Consider the following 16,087-nt stretch of genomic DNA (forward strand, 5'->3'; position numbering starts at 1 on the left):
TTATATTTTCTATTATTTGCAACAATCAATACGGATTGTCACCGACACTTGTTACTATACACTGTCGATGATATTTTTCTTTGCATTTTTTCATCTTTTAACTTATCATTCATCTCAATAAAGCCTTCATTTCTTGGTTGATGATTAACTATTTTTTAATTTTTATTATTACACAATTTATCATTGGCACCATCATCATTATTGTCATATTTATAATTTTATGCATAATAATAATAATAATAATAATTATTATTATTATTATTATTATTATTATTATTATTTCTTGAATGACGTGGCCTACTATTTCAACTACATGCATAAAAATTAAATTAACTCTTACTTCAAATCTCAGGATTAGGGAATTTTCCCCCTTTTTCCCCCACCAATTGCTTTTCCCCAATTTTCCATTTCCGCCAAACACCTCAACCCAGACTTGCACGCTTCCACCAAATTGTTTTGAACCATTACTTGCATCCACTTGGCGTTTGTTTCAATACATGGCTTCGTAACTCACGTGGCAACCATTAAATGGCTACTTTTGTCAACTTCTTTTTCACCTCTATGTTACCGGGCCCTTACCTTCTTCTCCGGTTAAATGCAATCCACTCTGTGTCACTTCTTCAGTCGTGGGATTATATCCAATGGCTGATTCACTATAGGACAAGCGACTGGGGTACCAAACCCTTGACGCAAATTAGCTATGCCCTTATTTATAACATATAAAAGTAACATTTTGTGGTGGAATCTTCCAACTTTTGGGGCACATATGTGCTATTTGTACGTGTCAGAAACCTTTTTTTTTTTCCTTTTAATTTTGAAGGTTACAATCTACCTTTATTAAAATATGAAGTTAAAAAACTTTCAAAATCATCACTAACCTCTTATTTATAACTAGAATAACGTTTTAAGCTCTTCAATGCAGCCCTCCTACTCTCCCCACTTCTCCCCTCCCATAAGAATGATGATATTTGACCCCCTCAATTTTTCTCATTATTCTCTATTTTTTAATTAATCTCACTTATTTTCATAATTATTTTTTTAAATAATAAAAAAAATAAACACAATTTCAGAAACCTAATCACCTTCCACTATCACTATCACGCCTCAAGCCACCATAGATTAACCCTAGCCACATTCCCCAACAGTTGCTAACTAAAACCGCTTATTTATTTACATTAATTTTAGTGAGATTAATACGATAGTATCAAAAGCAAAACAATATCAGATGAAAAGAGGCAAAAACTAATTTCAGTATAGGAATCAAGACATTATAATTTAATTGGAATTGATGAGAAATAATAAACAAGGGCTAGCAATGAAACGACTGATATTGGAATGAATGATAAAGAATGGTGGTTTGTGATAGTGTAATGGAGGCGGAAGGTGGCCAAATTTTCTAGAATCATTTTTATTTTTTAATTATATTTTTTTAATAAGGATAATTCTAAAAATAAGTGAGGTTAATTTATAATGGAGGCTGGTGAGAGGAATTAAGCAGGTCAAATATCAATACTCCTCCCATAATTTGGTTGCGTTAGATTTCCTTACGGGAAAATTTAACCATTTGATCACTTTCATACCTCAACTTTTCTTAAAATATCAACCATTTACAAGTTTTTTCCACCAAAATACCCCTAAAATAAAAAACAAACAAATCAAACCTCCAAGCAATAACCAACCTGATCTTTATACTCCAATAAAACACACTCTTCATTCACCCATCAGACATTCATCAAACAAAAGCTATTATCCAAATATCACCCATCTCACATACATCAAACAAGAGTACTTCTTATCAAGCATTGATGACAAAATCATTCGGCAATTTCTTCTTCCAAGAAGAAGTTAAGATTAATGTTTATTTGATTTTTACTTTTTTTAGTGGGGTTGGTGTTCATTTTGTTACATTGTGGTACATTAAATGGTTAATATGATTTAACACATTCATAGATTGATAAAATTCCTATAAAATCGGTCAAAATTAGGTGTTTCACGATTTTAAGGACAGAATCTACAATCTAGGCAACATGTGCTTGTCATCTAGGCGATAGAACACATCGCCCAAATCACACATGATTTTGTATTGGGTGATGCGGGATCAGTCATCCAACTTACAAGCACTTTTGGCCCAAGCACCGGATGCAACGTGGGTTGTCACTCGGATCACTCGAGTTTGTTGATATTTACTTATTTAATTAATATACTAATATTATTGTTTGAAGTATTATTATTATTTTGCATCAAGTTAATGAGTCGATTGTGCTTAAGATGTATTGTGATTGAGCATGGGAGATATTGAAGGATAATTATATATATTAGCGAAGCTAACAACACTTTTTTCGCTAGGTTGATTTTTTTTCCTAATTCAATGCTTTTCTATTGTACTAGATAACTTTATTAATAAGAGATCAAAGACATAGCAAATAAATGGAGATATAATAAACTTGATCCCTCAAAATATTTGTTCTAAACATAATTTGAAATTATTTAAATAACACCTACCCTCTTAAATGATGAACTTGGACAAGAATTTGATGAATAATATATATATATATATATATATATATATTGAAAAACTTGGACGATAACATATCGTCTCTCAGCTAGCAGGCTATGCCACACTCGAGCATTTGGCTAGGGAATGTGGGAAAGCCACCACATTGCTTTTGTATCTATCTTAATAGTTCAGATTTAGAAATTAAGAAGATTAGGTCATAATAATAATTTTAGCTTTCATAAATACATTATTACATATTTTTCATTTGTCTTTTGTGATTAAAATTAAAAACATAAAGAATATAAAAAAAAATGTGCCCATCCGCAACTTACAGCGGGTTTAAATTTGAAATACCAAACTCCTCTGCAACCCGTAAAATTACTTGCATCGAGTGGGTTTTTGTTGATGGATTTGAACAGTTTGTGAATTCACGGATAATTTTATCATTTCTATATATGACTACTTTTAAAATTCATGTCTAAAAATAAATTTGATCAAATATTTAATAATTATTTTCGTAGTTAATTATTTATATAGCATAACTACCAACAATTATTATAAAATATATCACGTTTCCACTTTTGGTCTTTATTACAACTTAAAAAACATTACCATTTATTAGGCAATAACTTAGATATCTTATTAAATGATGCCACCATCACCACGTGGTCGTATTACTACCATCCGACTGTCAGATCACACAATTTTTGAAAAATCAATCGGCAATGCTACTTACTAGTACTGCTTTTGTTTGAAAGCATTATTTTGATTATTAGATTAATTAACCATTTCTTTAAAACAAGATTGTCTTACTTATAGGGGGCTAAGAGTATCTCTAAAAATCTCTATAAATTTTATTTTTAAATATCTATTTACTTACTTATATATTAAATAAAAAAGTAAAAAAATATATTATTCTCTAAAAAACTCTTTAAATAAAAATAAATTAATATTATTTTAATCAAATAATTATTTTTTTAAAGGAAAAGTCAATAGCAAAAAAAAACTTCTCTCTCTTTCTTCAATGAAAAGTAATAAAATATAAATTGAAGAGGGAGAAAGCAACTCTCTAAATTTGAAGAGAGAGAATAATTTTTTATTTGAAAAATTTTGATTGAAGTGTCTTTTAAAATCTTAGTGTAACTTTTCAAATAAATAATAAATCTTATTTAAAAAGTTTTTTTAATGATACTCTAATAGTAATAATAACGATAACAGTGGTTTATTTCTCCCTTATGGTTGCTTGTTTCAACAATTTGGAAACGTAGACCTGGCCTACATTGATAGTTATAGATTGATAGGCATTCTACGAACCACGTTAAATATTTTTATTCATTAATTAGAATTTAATATAAGCTTGAATAGCTGGATCCACATATTTATATGAATATATGTCAAAAATTTCATGCACTTGTTGCGGGTCTTAGTTTTTTTTTTTTTTTTCTTTGAAGCGAAGGAGATTCAATATTTCAATCACAAATTGTCTGACTCACAGTCCCACTATATTTGAAGAATGTATTGTTTGATTCTGATTCTGGAACACACCCATGGAAATTGCGCAATGTTGTTTTATTGAGCCTTTCTAATTAATGAAGCACAAAAATTGGCCTAATTTTAATATCCTACTCAAATCTAATTAAATATACAAACATTTAGTAGCCACATTATTTTTTTATAATTTATTTTCATATTTCTTTGGTCCAATATTTATGCATAATTAAATATTAAAAACTAAAAAAGACAGTTTGAGTTTGTGCAATCGGATATATATATATATAGGAATTGAAATAATCTCCGCAAAATTGGTAGTAGCTAGTGGATTTTGTCTTAAAAGAAATTAAGAAATAAATGAAAATAAAACAATAAAAAGCCGCGACAAAAGTTCTCGAAAAGGATTTACAAAATTTAAAATCATCAATTTTAGGAATATTATAATGCCTGAACATAATGGATGGGTCATGCAACGACTACAGTGTATATGCATTAGGAAAGGATATTAATTAAAGGGAAACTTGGATATTAATTAAAGGGGAACTTTTAACTGGCTGTCGGCTGAATTAAACGCTTACACTCGTTGAAGAATGTGCAAGGAAAGATCGTTTAACGCCAAGTAAATACAAATACCTACCGGCCCCCTATTAATTGCTTTCAATTTAGGGAAAAAATTTTACTGCAAAGTATGTGTGATACTTTTTATTTTTCAAAAATAAAATAAAGCAAAAAGCATTGCAAAACATTTTTTTTTCTCTTTTGACTCTCTTCTTGTTCTTCTTATCTTTGTCTTCTTCTCGTCCTTTTTTTTTGTATTATTTACAAAAACTTTTTTATTACGTTTTCATTGCAAGTTGTTTTGGATACAAAATCTAAATTTTAATAGATTTAAACAAAAGATTAATAACTAAAAACTATGTTAAATAATTTATTTACAACTTGTTTGATAATATTGTTGTAAGTACATGTTAAATCTCTTAAAATTGAGTATGCTGAATAGTTTTATTGGTATTTGAAGCAAATAAAATTAATTAATTTAAATAGTTAAGTAAGGATTTTCTTTAGAATTATAAAGTGCATACAAAGTAAAGCTTTTTTTTTTAATTAGTACATGAGTGTATTTTTAGAATAAAAAGTGGGTATTTAATGCATTCTAAGAGGCTTAGATAATCCTTCAACCAAACTAAAAATCTAGAGCACTTAAGAGCAATTTTAGCTAATACATCAGCAGCATGGTTAAAACATCTTGAAATATGCCAAAGTCTCAAGTGCTGTTGCGCTAAAATTAGCCTTTGTACCTCTAAAATGATCCAAATAACTTTGTACGTTTATGATGTTTGCCTAAAACAAATTGAGTAACCCACATTAAATTCGACTCCACCACCAAGAGAGACAAACTAGTCTCACAAGATAGTCTCATGAGCCAAAACGAAGAGTTTCGACCTCGGCAATATCCACATCATCTAAAAAAAACTCCTTGACCAATGGTAGTGTCATTAGGGGACACCAAATTTAAAACCTTACTATTGGTACAAACAACTAGTAAAGAGCCATAAGGATTGATCTCACGAAGACTACACTAGTTGTATTTATTATTAACTCTAAAAAAAAAAGACTTAAAATAAAATAATAATGATAATAATAATAATAATAATAATAATAATAATAATAATAATAATAATAATAAATATAAATATAAATTAATCTAACTAACGAAAATGCTAAATATAAATAAAAGGGGTTTTATGAATTTTTAACTAAATAGCACAAAATAAAGAAATTAAATGATGGTTGTCGAAGCCAGCAAAAATAAATACCTACTCTAAATAAATTGTGTATAGTGATTCAGCAGGGTCGTGTCCACAGAGATCGGTAATTATTTAAATCCTTTTAAAATGTAAAATACAAAATGGGGGGATTGTTGACAATAATAAAAATCAAATTAAAATAACAAGAATGCAAATTCAAATTGTAATTCAAATTGGGAAAAGCTCTGGTTGAAGGAATTAACTCAGCTTGATTCGACTACTGATCATTGATTCAAATATAAATCACTATTACTTATGAATAGACCGGTTATAGCTACTGAGACCCTCTAATAGCCAATCTCTCCTTAATTAGTCGATAACCAAGGTACGACCATTAGTTATTTCCTTAATCAATAGGCAACCCTAGATACGATCATAGGGTTTAATCAATTGACAGCTTGAAAAACCAGAGAGACCCAAATCTTAATCAACAAACGCATACGATGGTTCATTTAAATGAGATTGTTTATTCTTATAACACAACGCACTGCTATGCTATTTGTCACAAACATTAAAATCTTCATACGATGAATCTTTTAATTAACAATAGATTAAGTTGATAATTAAGTAGTGACCAATTATCTAATTAACAAACATAATCATGAAAATAATTTAGAGAATAAATAAATACCTAAAAAGTAATAAAACAATTAAAGCATAAGAAAGATCTCACAGTAATGATGAATTAAAGCTTTATTAACCTTCAACCAGAATAATAGATTTAGTTCTTCATAGAGAGAAGAGAAAAATTAGATTTAGGGTTTTTTTTTCTTTTTCCAAAAATCTCTCTCCCCTTATAGAGTTTTTCCAAAAATAAAATACTAATATCTAAAATATTATCTAAATATTAAATTCAAAATTACAAAAATAACCAAAAAGATAAAACACGTTAAAATAAAAACTGCAGGTCCTTATCAACAAAGTTATTCTGAAGCTCATAATTTCTCCAGGAAAACAATCATCCTCAAACATCATCTTGTAGCTCAATTTTAGCACCAATCAATAGAATTGCACCTACAAAAATAAAACATAAGTAAATCACTATTATTAAGTGCAAAACATCGATACTAAAGGAAGTAAACAATACAAAACTAGTGCATAAATTACACTCTAACACTAAAACTATAAAGATAATAATTTAACAGAAACTCAAATTAAAGGAGAAAGAAATAATAATAATGAAAACCTTGGTCAAAGAATCATTCACCACCACCAAATATGTACATAATCAATATATCAATTTTATTATCAATTTTTATTGAAACTATCAACCGTAGAAAACAATAAGGTCTATTAATCGTTATCTCTTATTCATATGTCGTTAGGTAAAACAAGTTCTCCATCTAATCTCTAACAATTAAATAATTTAAATAAGATCTTTAAATTTAAGATAGTGGAAGCATTAAGTATAAAAAGATATTAAGGTGATTAAGGTGATAAACACACAAATTCAGATTGTCCAACCGAAGTTATGTTCTCCAATTGCAATCACTAATTCAAATTTGCTACTAATGATTAAAATATCAAGACAATTATGGATCAAGTACTTTAATCTAACAATAGAATTTATTCAAGACCTATCTAATTCGCTACTCAAATAAGACAAGAATAAAATCATAAATATTAATTATAAAATATCATAAACAATTTCAATTAAATAAATTGAATGATAGAAATTAAATATGAGTTATATATATCATGTTTAGGTTTTCAATCCATCCTCAATTAAATAGAAAATCTAGTGTAACATAACTGAATTGGAAATAAAAGAATTAATAAAACCAGTCACGGAGATTAATCCAAGCGGTTGTCTCTGCTTTTGTCTATAATTAGCCAAATAGCTCTTACTCACCTGTCTTCTGCCAACTCCTCTTCGTATTCGTGTTTCTGTAGAATGGGGGCTCTCGGGTTTGTGCCTCTTTTGGTTGTGAGCGGCTATTGGTTGTGATCCATTGCTCCAAACGCCACAGACCATGCCTTTATATAATGATTTCAAAAACCGATCAAGCAAGGTAAGATTTACGCATGCATTTAAATTGGTCACGTAAATATTGCATGCAACTTACAAAACCATGCACATTAAATAAACTACTATTTTATGCACACTTGTTCCTAAAGTCTTCATTATTCCCCACGTGATGGTTGTAAGCTTCTGCATATGCATGAATTAATTTTATTGGCCTCGGTTTGATCGGCTTGAATTCCACATGCATGTATGCTAATTGCTTCCTGGTGCTCCACGTGAATGCATGCATGATGGATAATTAATTTGCATCTTCCTTAGACTTGTTTTAATTACATTTCTTTATTCCTTTCTTTTTCTGATTTTTTCGAAGTACATTTCTTTCTGAATGCTTCGATTTAATTTCTCTTTAATCCCAGAATATACTAAAATAATAAGACATAAAAATTAAAATTAAAATTAACATAATAAAATATAATTTAACAAAATAACTAAATTAAAAATTAACTAAAATAGTTGGAATATTTTAGACCAAACCAAGAAAAAGATGGAAAAATTAAGAGTAAAATATAGAGAATATATCCTCTTATCAAATTCCCCTACACTTAACCTTAGCTCGTCCTCAAGCAAACACTAAAACAAAAAATACAAAACAAAATGAAAACTTAAATTAGTCCACTTTCATAGGAAATCATGATTGTATTTAGCATATGCTACAAGCCTTTAAACCCTTAGGAGGCCCTAATGGATGAGTTATAGTCTCATGAGGGCTTCAGCGATGATACCCACAAACATCATTATTTTTCTTTTTTTTTAAAAAAAAAAAAGCATAAGAAGAAAAAAACTAACCTAAAAAATTGCATAAGTTATATAGCTCAAGGAAAATTTCAAAAATTGTCAAAGTTTTAACTTTTAATTTAATTGTTAATTTCATCTCTCTTTTGATTCTTATAATGTGTGTGTGAATCAATTCAATCAAAATCAATTCATAAAATCTTCAATATTAACAACCTTTACCTTAAACAAAGAAAAGAATAGGTCAAACTAATCTTATTGTTTTGATTTCCATTTTTTTTCTCACAAGCATTTATGTGCATTTTATTTTGATTTTTCTTTTTACCACATGCACTTGATTGATTTTTTTATTTTTTTCTTTTATTTTATAAATATCCATTGTTAGGAGCTTTCACTCTACTTTTCAATGTATCCTTTTTCTCATGCTAGTTAAAAGCTCTTTCTCAGTAGTGGAGTAGTTAAGTTGTGCATCATTTAGCGTGTAGTAGATGACATGAGGAAGCTTGCCCACATGCTAGCCCAACATGGCTCCAACAACATAGTTACTAGCATTGTTTATGATCTCAAATGGTAGATCCCAATTCGGTGGTTGAATTACATGAGTCGATATCAAAACCTCTTTCAACTTCTCAAAGACTATCTGGCACTCTTCATTAAAGTCAAAACTCACATCCTTCTGAAGCAAGTTGCGGAGGGGTAATGCTATCTCCGAGAAGTCCTTAATAAACTTGTGATAGAAACATGCATGACCAAGAAAGAAAATAACCCTCCTTCACACTGATGGGAAGTGGTATAAAGCGAATAAGATCTATTTTATTCAAATCCTGCCAATAATGAGAATATAAAAATCTATCTAGCCTTTCTCCCCTTAATTTTTTCGAGCCAAAATGTCGATTAGACCACTTAAAAAGATATCTAGAACAATCCATATCTATTGAATTATAGTCACAAGGTGCCTACCAAAAATCTGCAATGGCATCCAAACATCGAACTCGTCCGCCAATTTTCTCATTCAGCTCCAACACTTTATTAAAATCACCTTCACACACTCACAATAAATAAAAACTAGAATTTAAGCAATAAAGAAGTTCATATGTGTGTCTTTTCATACCTGTCTCAAGATGACCATAAATACCAATGAACCACCAAGATAGTTCTTTATTCTTCTTAATAACAATATCAGTATAATGAAGACTATATGAACGAACATTAACATCTAACTCATGTCAACACATCAAAGCCAAACCACCCCCAGAGTTAGAGCGCCCAACAACTAAACAACAGTTATATCTTAATTTCCTACAGTCAGATTCCAACTTTGTGACCACTCCTTTAGTTTCACATAAAAAATACAATCTTAAGCCTCAACCTATGAGAATTTTGTGAAGTGTTTGGAATGTTAGATGATTCCCCAAACCTCTAAAATTTCACACTATAATCTTCATGGTAATTGGCGGGGCTGCAATATAATACCGTTGATTCATCAGTAAAAACTATACCATAATGATTAGCACCCATATTAGAACCCTTCTCCCCACTAACACCACTAGCTAAAGATGAAGCTCCAGACCCACATGGCTCAACACACAAGTTTTGCCTCCCCCCAACACCTGATCTAAGCCTTGTAATAATTGTTTTTTCCCCACCTCATACAGGTACAAAAGGTAGAGGTGAGTGAGCCTGACGAGTCATCTTCTTCAACTTTAAATGATTATTTAGTTAAGAATTCACCATCTTAGAAGTTAAAGATTCCAGGAGAACAAAAGCATTCACCATGTTAAAAGGTTGGAAAATTTTGCTAACCATTGTAGATTTTTCATGTGAAATTGATCTATTTATTTTCCTTTTAGATGGCTGCCCACGAAAACATATTACCTCATTGATTGGGATTTTGTTATTACAAAGAACATTGTCAACAGGCCCAAATATATTTAGATTAAAGTCATGTGATACACCATGTTCTTATACTACATCAGTAACACTGTTAGGGTGTGTTTGGTGCACCGCACTGGACTGTATTATATTGTATTGTATTAGAATGGTATGTATTAAATTGACATGTTGTATAAATTATATAGTATTTGGTGCTGAGCTGTATTGTATTATTATCAATTATTCTGTGTTTGGCATATAACATGTACTGGATTGTTTTAATGTTTGTTAAAAGTAAATAATTTAAGTAAATAACTAACCTTGTTATATTAAGTATCATAATCCTTGGAATATGGAATAATTTTTTAATGCTAAAAAGGATATGGATATATATAAAGAAAATACTCATATACAAATTTAATATTTTTATATTTGTTTCTAGATTTATGTAACTATAAGTTTCAAAGAATTTCGACACATAATTTTCTACACATTTCCTGTGAAAATTAATCAAAAAAAATAATTCTAATCAAATTACACAAGTAAAGCATATGATTTTCCTTTGTAGGGGAATTTTCAACCTTAATATAATCATTCAAAAGTTTATAAAAATTTGTTCAAATTAATAATACAATATTACAACATTACTATACCAAAATATCAGGTTGTGTGAAGTACACACCTGCACCCACATGCTATAACTATACCAAAATATGGGGTTGTGCTTAGTACGGACATATTTTCTATACCAAAAAATTATTGGCTTTAAAACATCACAACCATTTTAAGCAACATATCAACCTTGTGCTCTATGCAAGAGCATATGAACAAATGTTACCTTATGCTCACCTCTCGAGGACTTGAAAACTGAAATATTATGAGGTTCTTTTAGAATTAGCTCTAGGGCTAGAAGTTCTTCTTCAACAGAAAGTCCCATAGTTGCAAGTTCATCAGAAATGTCAAAACGATCTTCTTTGTTATCGAACATGCGTTGAGCTATTGTATTCATGTTTTCAAATGATTGGCTGATCAGATTAGCAATCTTATCAATGCCAGCCTGCAAGTCACTCTCTGATCTAGATCTCTTCCTACTTGGTGGTTGTGAGTGAGCTCGAGCAGTGTGTTGAGAACTTGAAGGTGGTGTAGCCGATATTAGAGAGCATCCATCATCCATTTCATTATCATCATCGCAAATTTCTTCTTGATTTGCTTCGTCTTCCATGTCAGCGGGAGTTTGAGCTCCATGTCTAGTAGCACGGTCCTTTCCAAATATGTTTGCCAATCTTTCATAAAGTGGGAATGGCTTGCCTCTCCAGTTTCCTACAGCATTATGAGACTACAAATATTTAATCAAAATGTAGTTAGATACAGTATATAATAAAAAATAATAAAGTTCAATATAATAAATAGTCAAAAATTTAATAAACTTGGACATAACAATTGCTAAATGACTATCAATCTCCAAAAAGAAAAATTCAAAAACTCGCAAATGAGAGTAAATAAATTCAAAACTTTTAAAAATTTCTCTAACCTGAACATATGAATTCCAAACTTCATCACTATCAACCTCTACACATTTTTTTACATCATTCCATCCAAAACCGCTCGTGTTCAACATATCAAACATCAGCCCATATTGTTTCTTCCATTTCCTAATCTTGGAGTCAATATGAGGAGAAGCCTTTAAACCACAATTTGGTAACTTTTGATTTATTACCTTTTCAAGATGTATAAATGTACCAGATTTGAATCCATTATCAGCACGACCACCGCTTACAACCACTGCATCTAGTGCATCCAACAATGCTTCTTCTTCTACATATGTCTATGCTTGCCTTGTACCTGCCTTGTTTCCAATTGTGTGGCTTGCACCTCCATCCTCCTCCATTCCTATATGTTGAATTTGATTATATTTTTTGATATATAATTTAAACTGTAAAATTGTGAGCTGCATATTAAATCATTACCATAATTCTTAACTAAAAATATTAACAAAACATTTCATATTTAAATTGACAGATAAACAAATCACATAGTATCACATAAACATCTTTTGCCTTAATCATCTTTAATCTTGAATATTAAAGTGCTAGAAATCTTTATCTTAATTATTCCCTAGTGATATAGCAATTAATATATCTATACTTATCATAGTCAATACGCAATATAAGCCCAGACATGCAGCAACAGCATTACAACAAGTCGTCACTCCTGTCTCTTTAAGCAAACTTTTTTTAACACTTTTTACTCACTTTTTTCACAGGCTCCTCCTCCTCTTCCTCATCCTCTCTCTCTCTCTCTTTCTACCCCTTCACTCCTTCAGAAACATAGCCAAAAAAAAAAAGCCCAGACATAAAACGTATGGCTTTTTTATTTTATTTTATAAGAACTTGAGACCAAGACCAAATTTCCTTTGAAATTAATATGGATCTAGTTAATATTTGAATGGTTAATAATGATTTGTTAAAGTTAAGTGCTGAAATTACCTGCATCAAAAGGATTTGGTAAAAAACTGTCCGTATTGTTTTCAGAAGTGAAGAAGAAGATGATATGGGTTGTGGACTTTTGGGTTCTTTTACTTTTCCTTTTTACTTTTATTGACCAAGCTAATAAAGACACAAGGGTTGGTGCAGGTCTTTATTGCACACCCAAATATGTATTAATTTTACTTTTTTATACAGTACATACCAATTGAATAATTTACCAAACGTGGGTTAAAAAAATAAGTGCAATACATACCCGCTTAATACATGCTACCAAACATGCCCTTAGAATGCAATTTTATACATGACCATCCTTGATTATTAGACCCCACAACATGCCCTCCCTCATCTACAACATTAGCGCTTTCAAAATTTATATCACTCACATTTTGAAATTCATCCAAAATTTTCACACCATTAATAACGATATCCAGTTTCTTTGGTGTTATCAATGATGCATTCAACTCTTCACTGCCACTCTTAATATTAGCCTTAACCACTAGTGGATTTTCTAGTCGTTTGACGAAAGCAACAACAATCATTCTCATCCAATTCCCAAACAGAAGAGTGGTGTGGGAGCCATCCTCTGCCCTTACTAACTCATGCACCCCACACTTATGAAATATATGCCTTAACCTATCACAATGAAAATAAAAATTTAACAACTTCTCATATAGTACCAAACATACATTTAGGATCCAATGAATGAAATTTCACACGTAAACCAAGTTTTAACGAATAAGAAATATCAAAGGTAACACAGACTTTCAGATACTTTCCCATACAATCACCAGATGATCTCGTATCTACTTTCTCCATCATTCACTGTATACTCTATAGAAGTTCAGCTATCTCTTTTGATATATACAATAAGGGCACGTTATAAATTTGCACCCAGAATGCCACTTTGTTAGAACATTCCACAGTCAAATCACCATTACCTTGCAATGGAGTGAGAACAACCAATGTCCTATCAAAATGCCATGATCCCAACAAAAGAACTTGTCAGCATTCTTGTTCAAAGGCAAAACGGAACATGAATACATTCTGCTCTAAACATTTGATCTTAACTCCCTGAATGTTCTTCAAATCGCTAGAAAATTCTTAGTGAAGGCATCTTTGGAAATCACCTGCTTCATTAATATCTTCCTAATCAAGTAATTCATTGCCATTGCCTCCCTTCACTTTTCGACAGCATCTGAGACAAAATCGCACTTGCTTTGTCACACAAAGCTAAAGAGCCACAAAGTTTCACTAATTCCATCGTACCCATCATATAGACCACCAATACCAATAATGGAAAATAGCGATAATATAGAAAACTTCACAAATTTAAAACAACAAACCTAAAAAACACTGACAAAGAGCTAAACAGAAGAGTAATTAAGACACCACACCAGTCCCTCATTACACCACTTTCACACTAGTAACTATTGGAAGAAAGTAGAGAGTTCATAGTACACAAATCTATAGAATAATAGAGTATTTAAAATAATTTTTAAAGCTCAAATAGTCCTATCCCTAATATTATCATTCCAAAATTTTCAATGGAAAAAATAAAATTCAGTGGTGCATAGTATACTTTAACAAATTTCTAAGATAATTTATTGTACATTATTTCATTCTCACCAATTAACGTAGTAACATACATCCAAGAGTGCATAATCATTCTTTTTTGAATAATTAAATGTTTATTCACATGCTACTTGGCGATAATTCATGTTTCTTTAGAAATATTTTTTATTTAAAAAACTATTAATTTTATTTATGTAACTTTTTAAAAAATTATAATATTATTTATTCACCATCTCCTTATTTTCCATAACACTGTTTATAAACATGAATTAATTAATTTATAGGAATATTTAAAGTGTAGCAAAAAAATAAAAATAAAACGGATCCTCCTGGATGGTTGCAATAGCGGGGTAAAACAGACAATTCTGCGGGCTGCCCATAATCCATCCATTATGGTATTTTGCTTGTAGAGTACTGATGTTTGCCCCGGGTCAAATCCCGGGTCAAACCCCGAAACAACCCAAAACGGCGTCGTTTCATTCTAATTTTTTTTTCTTTCCTCCGCTTTGAAACGACGCCGTTTAGAGAATAATAAACGCAAAACAAAAGCCCTTTCTTTGAACCCATTGCCCTTCGAACGGTCCAGATTCTGAACTCACAGAAACAAACGCCTCGCTTCACTGTCTTATATAAACAACTATCCCCTAAACTTGTCTTCCGTCGCCACGTTGCCATCACTTTAAAGTTTTTCCTCTGGTTCTGCAGAAACACACTTTCACAAAATGGCTCGCACGAAGCAGACGGCAAGGAAGTCCACCGGAGGAAAGGCACCACGTAAGCAGCTGGCCACCAAGGCAGCTCGGAAAGTTCGCTCCAACGACGGGAGGAGTGAAGAAACCACACCGTTTCAGGCCGGAAACAGTGGCTTTGAGAGAGATCAGGAAGTACTAGAAGAGCATTGAGCTTCTGATAAGGAAGCTTCCGTTCCAGAGGCTCGTTAGGGAAATCGCTCAGGACTTTAAGACCGATCTGAGGTTCCACAGCAGCGCCGTCGCGGCTCTTCAAGAAGCTGCCGAGGCTTATCTAGTGGGTCTCTTTGAAGACACCAATCTCTGTGCTATTCACGCTAAAAGGGTCACCATCATGCCCAAAGATATCCAGCTTGCAAGGAGAATCAGAGGCGAGAGGGCTTGAATAAAATGACGGATGTAAACATTTTAATAAGTTGTTTTTGTTGTTAGGGTTTGCTTTTGAGATGTTGATATGTAATGGGCCATTTTGGAAATCTTATGTAATGTACTGAATTTTTCTTTAGCTGTTTAGATTGTGCCTTCCAGATGCTTGTGAAAATGTCTGTTGAATGTTAGAAGTCTTGTTTTAGAAAAATTGAATTATTGGGCACTTTCATTTGCTTAAGCAAGTAGTTTATGAGCTCTCTCATCGTTGAAACAAATTTTGCAGATAAATAGCTCGAAAAAAAAGAAAAAAAATTCCAATTACTTCCTTCAATATTGTTCCTTGCTACTGCTTCTTCACCGTTAACAACAGACTTTTTTTTCTACAATTTCAACAGTAGAGCTTATTAGAAATCTTCTTTGTTCTCCTTTCTTCACCTTGAATTAAACCATGAAAGTACCGGAAAGATGTCTGAAATATTTGGTGT

The 16,087-nt window shown here is 31.2% G+C and overlaps 1 pseudogene; it reads left to right on the forward strand.

The window, feature by feature from the left end:
* The first annotated feature begins 15,079 nt into the window (after window positions 1-15,079).
* LOC102628691 (histone H3.2-like) lies at window positions 15,080-15,777 on the forward strand (annotated as a pseudogene).
* Window positions 15,778-16,087: the final 310 nt, after the last annotated feature.

Source organism: Citrus sinensis, chromosome 2 (genome assembly GCF_022201045.2).
Source record: "Citrus sinensis cultivar Valencia sweet orange chromosome 2, DVS_A1.0, whole genome shotgun sequence".
NCBI classification, from domain to species: domain Eukaryota; kingdom Viridiplantae; phylum Streptophyta; class Magnoliopsida; order Sapindales; family Rutaceae; genus Citrus; species Citrus sinensis.